Source organism: Podarcis pityusensis (assembly GCF_964106645.2).
Source record: "Podarcis pityusensis genome assembly, chromosome: Z".
NCBI classification, from domain to species: Eukaryota; Metazoa; Chordata; class Lepidosauria; order Squamata; family Lacertidae; genus Podarcis; species Podarcis pityusensis.
Genome location: NC_138044.1, coordinates 17,640,120 through 17,650,497, shown reverse-complemented (window position 1 = coordinate 17,650,497; position 10,378 = coordinate 17,640,120). Strand labels below are relative to the sequence as shown.

General features: G+C 44.7%; 1 protein-coding gene across 3 annotated transcripts in view; it reads left to right on the top strand.

Moving 5' to 3' along the window:
* The first annotated feature begins 4,461 nt into the window (after positions 1-4,461).
* Positions 4,462-10,378, top strand: part of BRD3 (bromodomain containing 3) — a 35,545-nt gene continuing 29,628 nt past the window's right edge. For 2 of the 3 annotated variants that reach the window (XM_080989801.1, XM_080989799.1), the window contains exon 1: positions 4,463-4,673. The gene's annotated coding sequence lies outside the window, so the exon portion shown is untranslated. Of the gene's footprint in view, positions 4,674-10,378 lie in introns of all 3 variants that reach the window. The other variant, XM_080989800.1, reaches the window with a different exon arrangement.

The window sequence follows — 10,378 nt, the reverse complement described above, 5'->3', positions numbered from 1 at the left end:
TGGTCAGAGGAATTTCTCGTACAATTTTTTTTTAAACAGATAAATATCTACATAGAATAATAGAATTGCAGAGTACTGGCAAGCCAGGTGTCCCCCTATCTCAGTTTTGTCTGGCTGGTTCTTCCTGTCTAAGGGCTGAACCTGACATTTGTCCCTATTAAAATTCATTTTGCTAGTTTGGGCCCAGTTCTCCAATCTGTTAGGATCATCTTGAATCCCGATTGTGTCTTCAGTGGCATGGGATACCCCTGGCACAACAAGCTGGCACTAACCCCACCCTGGCTAGCTCAGCCCAGCTTTGACTTCACCATTCCAGCTAGGTGATCCAATTCAGCTGCAGGTGTTGCCAGGAACTGCTGAATCAGGGCTTCAGTCCTGTAAGGAGGCATTTAGTTTCATGGATGTCTGTATTATTATTATTTTTAATTAATGGTGTAATTTTTATGTTCTAAACGTTGTACATTGTCTCATTGTTGTGGGATAACCAGCCTCATATAACCAACATAGGTAAAGGTAAAGGGACCCCTGACCATTAGGTCCAGTCGTGACCGACTCTGGGGTTGTGGCGCTCATCTCGCTTTATTGGCTGAGGGAGCCAGCGTACAGCTTCCGGGTCATGTGGCCAGCATGACGAAGCCGCTTCTGGCGAACCAGAGCAGTGCACGGAAACACCGTTTACCTTCCCGCCAGAGCGGTACCTATATATCTACTTGCACTTTGACGTGCTTTTGACCTGCTAGGTTGGCAGGAGCAGGGACTGAGCAACAGGAGCTCACCCCGTCGCGGGGATTCGAACCGCTGACCTTCTGATCAGCAAGTCCTAGGCTCTGTGGTTTAACCCACAGTGCCATCTGCATCCCATAACCAACATACTTAAGTCTAATTAATGCATAAATTGGTTAATACCACAGAGTAAGCTGTCCTGCCAGGCTTAGCTATGTCACTTCCTTTACCTTGGGAACAAACAGGTAAGCAGTCCTATTGTCCCCCACCCCCAGTCTACCTGAGAAACCCAGCTGATTTAAGCTGATTGCTCTAGCTCAACCACATGGCTCTCACCAGCCACTCTTGTGTTCTGACCTATACCAATAAATTAAGAATGTTTACCACTTTGTAACAAAGCTAAGTTTTCCAGTTCCTGCAACTTTTCTGACAGGTGTATGCAGTGCTATTCTTATAGAAAAAGAGGTGCCGGAATTCACCATGAACACCTCCCTCATTCTCTTAAGAGTGGCAATGGCGCCTGAGAGGTGCCAGAACTGAGCACTTTCATCAAAATAAAATAAAGAATTCTAACTGTTGGAACACCCCTTAGCCATTTCTTGGAATCTTTCTCAGTTGCAAACAATTGAAATGTGCCTTTTGTTTTGCTTTCAGTTTTTAATGATAATCTCTTCTCTCCCCCCCCCCCCCCGCCCTTTTTATTTTTTACCATCAACCAAAACACAAACAGTGAAACCTCCCAGGCAGCTGATACATTGGGTACACATAATCAATAATAACATATTCAAATCAACCGTATGTACAATTTTATATATTTTAACACTCCTCCATCCACAAGGTTTATTTAACTTTTAACATTTTAATTGCCCCAAATTGTTCAAACCTACCCAAATAATTCAGTATCTTCTCAAACCAATCCTCCTCTTTCTCACTGACCTTAAACCCTTTCATTCTGTGGATCTTCACAGTTAGATATTCTAAAATTATAATATTATTCAGTTTTCTTCCTCCATTGGTTCACCCCTAGCTCTTCTGCATTTTTCCAATTACTCGCTATAACCTGTCTGGCTGCAGTTACCATCAATTTTACCCATTTACATTCCTCTTTTGTTTTTAACTCGGTGCTACTCAGACAAATAAGAACCATTAATTTAGATATTCCCACCTTCCTACCCACAATTCCCGATATTTCTATACCAATCTGTTCCCAAAATTCATTAACTAATGGACAATCCCACCACATATGACTGTACGTTCCCATCACTCCACATTTCCTCCAACAATTCTTACGTCCAGATTTTGTAATATGATATAACCTTACAGGTGTATAATACCATTTTTGTACCAACTTCAACCCCTGTTCCTGGATTATCCTAGAGGTCGCAACAAAGGGTGGTTGCTGAAAGATTCTTTCCTATTCTTCATCTAAAATCTGTTCCTGAATTTCTAACTTCCAATATTCTTTCAAACTTTTCTTTGGTGATTTCTCCTTGTCTAATAACACCTTATGCAATTTTGAAACTATTTTGGCCCTATCTGTCTTATATCCTTTCACTAATTGTCCGAAGGGTGTAATAATTCTTCTACCACATTTAACTTCTTCTTTCACTCCAGATGCAAATTTCAACCAGCGTACGTATGATTTATAACAGTCTCAAAAGTAATTAGAGAAAGGAAGGCTTTGTCGCTTTGAATAAACATTCACAAACTTTTTATTGATAATAATCAGCTAAATAGTTTGACGATCTATACAACTGTGTAACATGCAGAAAACAGCATTTTTAGAGAAAGACTGGAACTGAGGGAAGTCGGGGGTGGGGTGGGTGGTTTCTGTGGGGGGAGGGGGGAGGGAGGAAAAATGGGAGGGGAATAAGGATGATATGTTTCTGGATAATGTTTTCTTTTAATTCTGAATAAAAAGGTTAGTTAAAAAAAGAGAGAGAAAGGAAGGCTTTGTTGACCATATACCCTAAGGGCTGATATTAAGTAATATTATGTTTGGGCAAGAGGAAGGTTCCTTGGCTCTATGTCACTTGCCCCCATTGGGTTCCCCGAAGCTTCTTGGTCTCCCAGCATGGAAAGCTACCTTTTCAGAGCATCAGAGCTTGATCTCTTGTTCCCTCTGCTTTTCCAGAGCAAATATGATCGCCAAGATTTATGGCTTGGCTATCATTAATCATGACATAATTATCTCTGTCAACAAGCTGTTGACAGGTGTCTAGTCCGCCATCTTTCTTTCCAAATGTCTGTAAGGAACTTTGAATGGGGAAATATTGGAACTCACTTAGAAGGGCATATTGTAAAGCCCTAACAGTTTATAATTCCAAGCTTCACTTTGCTGCATATTTTGACTCTTTCAATCTTTGCTGGGGTTCTCTCACCAAAAAGCACTTGCCCCTTGGCACCCGGGAATTCACACACACACACACACACACACACACACACATCAACAGCTATTTCATAACGTGGCGCTGTAGGATAATATAGCACTACAGAAATACTTTAATATAAAATGAGTTGTCTGAGAAATAAATGAAAATGGCTAGTCTTATTCAGGTAAGAGTGTGCAAACAGAACTGATTGCTTTGAGGAAAATAAAAATGACCTTTTTCTTTATATAGTGATACAATAAAGCCCAAGAACACTTAACTCCATATACTTTGATGGGAATACTTTGTTATTTATTTTATTTAGTCAGTTTCATTTTTAAAAACTTTTCTTTATTTTTCTTATGGATATGATTGTTTGTTTAGTTTTTGTTTGTTTCTGAATGATTGAAAGATCCAGCAAAACACAATTAATAAATAAATAAAACAAGCATGCAGCGTTCTGCATTTATAATATTTCTGGCCTATCAGGAATGCACATACCCTTTGGAAATCATACAAATGCAAATTGTTGTTAAAAAAAAAATTAGTAATAATAACTGGTAATAATATTATCAATCAGTTTGTAAGTTTTTAGGAGAAAAATATACGTGCTGTGTTCTGCATTTACAATATGTATGATCGAGCCAGGAATGCTGACTCCTTTGGACATGATTCAAATGCAAACCAGTAATAATAATATCAGTAATAATAGTACTATTAACAATATTTTCTACCAGCCTTACGTCTTCAGGAATCAATATATATTAGGTGTTTTGGATTTAATATATCCCCGGCCAGCCAGGAATATGCCAGATACCTTTGGAAAGGATTCAAATGCAAATCCGTGACGATAATTAAGTCAGGAATAATAACAGCACTACTACTACAAATTATTGCCGGTTTGGTAAGTCTTTAGGAAGCAAAAACGAGAAAGTCTGAAAGAGAAGAGCTGTATCACGCCCCTCGCGCCTTTTCCTAGTCTAAAAAAGCAAAATGAGGCGGGAGAGATGCATTTGCATGGAGGAAGACCCGGGCGGCAGACTTTCTCCTCTTGGAAATGCCTGCCCCCCTGGACACCCCCTCCTCAAAAAAGAAATAATGGGGAAACACATTTTTGCACCTCCCCCCACCCATGTTTCTCCTGTGTTTGTGTGTACACATACAGACGCATGTGAAACCTTCGCAAGCTTGATCCTCCTCCGCTTTCTGGTCCATACCGGTGGGGGGGGGGAGAGAAAAAAGGAGGGCGCAAAGAAAGAAAGGAGCCTGTGCTCCAGGCTGGGATTTGTAGTCTTGACCGGGGCGGAGCACCTTTCCCAAGCTGGTCCAGCAAACTACGTTACCCAGCGGCCCCCGCGGCGGGGACGCATGAGCAGAGCGCCTGGCTAGCACTGAAAAGACTCTCTCTCTGTAGCTCGTAGCACATCAATTCTTTACTTGCTTTGGAGAGAACTAGAAAAAAAAGGTGGTGGTAGTGGAAGGAGGGGGGAATCAGTCGAGCCCTATCGGCAGCAGCCGCCAGAGGAGGTGGTGGTGGAGGAGGAGGAGGAGGAGAAGGAAGAAAAAGCCCGGCCGGCCCGAGTAAGCAAGCTAGACGCGCTTCTGGGGGGGGGGGGGGCTTCTTTGGTTTGGTGGTGGTGGAGAAGGAGAAGAAGAAGAAGAAGAGAGCAGGCCGCGGAGGGCGGAGGCAAAATCGCGCACACAAAGGCTCCTTTCCCTTCTCCAAGCGCGCCGCTCCGGCGTTTCCTTTTTGCGCTTCCTCTGCTGGCAACAGTGTAACAAAAGGGCGAGCGCGCGGCTGCCCTGCCGCAGACGCAAGGAGGGCTCCGTGCGCCCTCGTTCTGCGCCGGACTCCCTCCCTCCTTGCCCGCCATCTTTCGAAGCGGGGAGAAGGGCGAGCGATCCCGCTTTCCTCCGGCCCGCGCTCGCACAAAGGAACGGCGGGCGGGGAGAAGCTCGCCTCTCCACCAGCCCAGGCCCCCCGTGCGCCCGCCGCTTGCCTTGCTGCCGCTGCTGCGCGCCTGGCTCCGCTCGGCTGGAAGCAGCGCCGCTTCCTCGTCCAGGCGGCTTCAGCGAGCGCCTTGGTTTGTCTCCTGTCGCGTCGCGCTCTGTTTCCTCGCTTTTCTCTCGGGGTGTGTTGTGTTTTTTTTAATTTTCCTGTGTGGTAGTCACTTTAGAAAACTCAGAAAAGATTGCGGGGGGGACGGGACTTTTCTCTTCTTCCTTAAAAACCCTGTTGCATATGGAGATATCTTTTAGGGGCGATTGCAGTTGGTTGTTTGGTTGATTGGTTTGTTTATCGCATGTATATCCCATCTCTCCTCCAGGGAGCTCATGGTGGCTTACATACCCGTGACCCCATCTCCAAATTTTATCCCCAGCAGCAAACCTGTGAGATAGGTTGGGTTGAGAGTGGTTGGCCCCAAGGTCATGCCCACCCGGTGAGCATTATGGCTGAGTGGGGAATTTGAACCCTGTTTTTCACATGCCCGAACCCAACACTCTAACCACTATGCCAGACTGGCTCTTAATGTGGCTCCATTACTCCCCATCACCAGCTTGGGCTCTGCACTCTCAATTCCGCAGTCAAAAGGTCCAAGGACCTGATTTTGATCCCTGGAGTTAACTGGTGTGTCTATCTGATGTGTGTTGTACCTGCTGATTTAGACCTGTTTGCCTGGAAGGTAATCAGCTGATTTTATTGGGACCCCCAATCCTAACTATGTCTATATTATGGAAGTCTGTTCTCTTGCCTTCAGTGTGGCTTATTCCAATGGAATTGTGGTTAGGATTGCAGGCCAACTCCTTAAAAAAAGAGACATGGACAGGGATGCTGCCTCAAGCACTCTGCCCATGTTCTGGGGCAGCATCAAGGAGACTTAAGACTTGTTGGATTTACTTGGTTGTTGTTTATAATTGCTTCCAAAACAAGAATTTCAAACTGAGGAGCAGGCCGCCTTTGAATATATTCAGATCCCAAGGATTTGTTTTCTGTACCAGAACTGAACTAATTTTGCAATCCTTTTGCATAAAAAAATTCACTCCTGGCTCTTCATTTCATTTCAGTAGCCTTTTTTTGAGGGGGGGGGGAATCCTTGTTTTGTTGCTATTGTAAAATAACTAGGAGTTGGAAACTCCTTGGTCTACTGAAGATTGCATGGATATCTAACAGTAGATCCCAATTAACTTTGGATTCTGTGGCTCAGTGCGTATATCACCTGCTTTGCATGCAGAAATTCTCAGCTTCAATCTCTCATGGCATCTTCAGGTAGAGCTGGGAGAGCCTCCCTGTCTGAAACTCTGGAGTCACTGCCAGTCAGTGTAGGCAATACTGAGCTAGACTATCCCTTTATTAGAACCAGGAGGTCTGGAACCTTATTTTATTTTGGGGGGAAGGCTGCACCTGCTTTGCATGCACAGAATAATAGAATTGCAGAGTTGGAGTCCCAGGTCAGGCTGGGAAATACCCCTATCCCTGCCTGGAGAGCCTATGCCAGTTAGTGTAGAAAATACTAAGCTAAATGGGACCATACTAAGGTATTCCTGTTTAATTTTGCCCTTTATGCAGAACCACAAGGACTAAACATTTTTAAGAAAAGGGCCATGGTTCAGTGGTAGAGCATCTGTCTTGCACATAGACGATTCCAGGTGCAGTCCCCCACAGCTTCTCCAGGAACAGCTGGGAGAGTCTTGCTGTCTGTAACCCTGGATAACTGCTGCCAGTCACTGGGCATTATTGAGCTAGATGGACCAATGACCTGACTCTGTGTATAAAGCAGCTTTCATATTTCCCTCCCTCTGCTCACTCCAGCTGCATTCAACTTTTTCAGACCCACAACCCACTATGAAAACAATTCTGCACTGAGGGACCCATTTCTTAGTTTATTTCCCATGTATCATTGTGGTGGTAGTGCTGCTGTTGCAAGCCACCATTGATCAAGTTGCAAGGTGGAAGTTGCCCATGACCTGCCAGTTGAAGCCTGATGCCCTAGAGCAGTGTTTTGTTTTGTTTTGTTTTAAACACATATTGTTCCAGAGTTTAGGTATGGCAAATGTTGAGTCCTCTTCCTTGGATAAGGAGAGCCCGCCTGACGCACTTGTAGCATTCTTGTGGAAGCCTGGTTGTGATATCTAGTTCCAGTTCAAGGCCAATAAGATTGTGTTGCCGGTTACATTGATATCATAGAATCATAGAGTTGGAAGAGACCACAAGGGCCATCGAGTCCAACCCCCTGCCAAGCAGGAAACACCATCAGAGCACTCCTGACATATGGTTGTCAAGCCTCTACTTAAAGACCTCCAAAGAAGGAGACTACACCACACTCCTTGGCAGCAAATTCCACTGTCAAACAGCTCTTACTGTCAGGAAGTTCTTCCTAATGTTTAGGTGGAATCTTCTTTCTTGTAGTTTGGATCCATTGCTCCGTGTCTGCTTCTCTGGAGCAGCAGAAAACAACCTTTCTCCCTCCTCTATGTGACATCCTTTTATATATTTGAACATGGCTATCATATCACCCCTTAACCTCCTCTTCTCCGGGCTAAACATGCCCAGCTCCCTTAGCCGTTCCTCGTAAGGCATCGTTTCCAGGCCTTTGACCATTTTGGTTGCCCTCCTCTGGACACGTTCCAGTTTGTCAGTGTCCTTCTTGAACTGTGGTGCCCAGAACTGGACACAGTACTCCAGGTGAGGTCTGACCAGAGCAGAATACAGTGGCACTATTACTTCCTTTGATCTAGATGCTATACTCCTATTGATGCAGCCCAGAATTGCATTGGCTTTTTTAGCTGCCGCGTCACACTGTTGGCTCATGTCAAGTTTGTGGTCAACCAAGACTCCTAGATCCTTTTCACATGTACACATCTCATTGGGGTGTCATCTCTGCCCAGAGTCTCTGTTGCCTTAAACTGAATGGTTGTGCTTATTAGTTGTGTGACCCATTGCTGGAAACCATAGGAGGGGAAAGTGCTCTTGTGCTTGGGTCCTGCTTGCAGGCTTTGCATTGGGGCATCTGGTTGCCCTCTGTGAGAACAGAATGCTGGACTAGGTGGGCCCCCTTTGGCATGATCCAGCAAGTTCTTAGGTTCTTCCTTATTCCTGGAGGCAGGATGCCTCTGGTTGTCACTTGCTGGGAATCACAAGTGAGGAGAGTTGCTCTTGCGCTAGGGTCCTGCTTATATGCTTCCAGATCTGGTTGGCCACTCTGAGAAGAGGATGCTGGACTTTGATGTGCCCCCTTTGGCCTGGAGGCTTGTGTGATAGACTGTCTTGGGCATGCAGGTTCTGTTGTCTCTGTATGCAAGGTGATGGGGAACAGCGGCTGGAAAGTGCCATTGTATTTATGTCCTGCTCATGAGCATCCCATTTTGGGAATCTGGTTGGCCACAGTGGAAACAGGGTGCTTAACGAGATTAGCCCCTTCAGCCTGATCCAGTAGGCTCTTCTTAAGTTCTTACGTTCACCTTTGCATCTAAGCAAGTGTGTTTAGGATTGCAGGCTTATTGGGGGTGAGAATCCCCTGCAGAAATCCATTAATGACAAATTCAACAACTGTGTGTCAGAATTTGGGGTTTGTGAGAGGGGGAGATGGTGGTCATGATGAGGGGGTATGGAGACAGTGGTCAGTAATACTAGGAACAGTTCATTATCCTTAAAATCATAGAATTGTAGAGTTGGAAGGGATTGTAAGGGCCATCTAGTCCAACCACCTGCAATGTGGGGCTTGAAACCAGAACCTTGAGATTAATAATCTCATGCTCTACTTACTGAGCTATCCCTTCCAAGCCAAGCTTATAGCACCTAGTATTCCTGGTATTCCATCCAAGAACAACCAGTCCTGACCCTGCTTAGCTTCGGAGATCAGATGAGATTGGGTGTGTTCAGGGTGGTATCCATATATATGTCAGTGGGGGACCTCTTTTGCATATCCCAACCAGTGTTCAAAATCAGCCAGGCACCAGGCACATTTTGCACCTAACTATTTCCCACTTGTGACCAAGTGAGGTTGCCTGGATGCCAGGAAGGTGCTTGATATCTCTACCATCTGGAGGTGCATTTCTGAGGATCATTGGATCTTTACTGTTTTCACACATTAATACTACATCCTGTGGAATTCTATCAGTTACATTTTATCTGCACAATCAGAATAAATTTCAGGAACCAAAATGCTTTTTCTGTGCATCCTAAGCAGGAGCAGTGAACAATTATAGCTAATTGTTGAAGCTTGTCTTCACTTACCCCATTCCACTGCCCTGCTCACAGTTGTGAAAAATATTCATATGTTATGAATGGACTGTGTCATCATTAAGAAAAAGAGCTAGGAATGGGCCAGTATATATGTGAAGTGTCCCTGGATAATGTGACTTTTCTTTAAGTTCTCAAAGTTCTTAACCTAGCTCAGGGTTGTCATCTGAACTAGCCAGATGTTTAACTGATAATCAAATATGTTAGTGCGTCATTTGAAAAGTAAGACTTTAGAGTCATCTTGCCCAAAAATGACAACTAGACATTCTGTCTTGGCGACTGAAGCTTTGGTTTAAGGAGACATTTGGCCTCTACCTTATACATCTGAGTTTCTAACACTGCAACCAGGCACTGGGAAACAAACTGCCAGAAGGAGTCATTCCTAAAAGAAGTACAGTACCAGTTCCTGGGTACCGCAGGAGGGGAGAGTACTCTTGTGCTCAAATCCCATTTGTGGGTTTCCCATAATGAGCATCTGGTTGGCTACTGTGAGGACAGGATGCTGGACTAAGATGGACCATTGTTTTGATCCAGCAGGCTCTTCTTATGCTCTTAAGCAGGTTGAAACTTTGTGTTGGGTCTAAATCAGCCTTTCCCAAGCTGTCACCTTCCAGATGTTTGGGACCACAATTGCCATCAGCCCCAGCCTGTACAGCTCTTTAATGCTGGGGCTGATGGAAGCATGGCTGTTCCAGTTGAGGACTGGTGGGGATTGTCAGGGAGGGCACTGATTGAACATAAAAAAAAGAGCCTTGTTGAATCAGGCCAATCGCCATCTAGTCTAATATGCCTTTTGCAGTAAGGTGACCAGAATTGCTCACAATTCCTGGGCTAAGTTAGCTGAGTTTAAGCTGCCATCAAGGGTTTAAATTAAGTCACTGCTAGCTTGCTTTTGACCACTTCAGCCTTGTCTATTTCAGTGGGATCTGAGTTCTACTCACTTAGTCTGAATCCAAGACATTGTGCACTTCCAAGGGTGTTGTGTTCATTGAAATACAGTTATGGACTCTGCTGGTATAGGTTCTTGGTGTTTACTGGGAAGCTT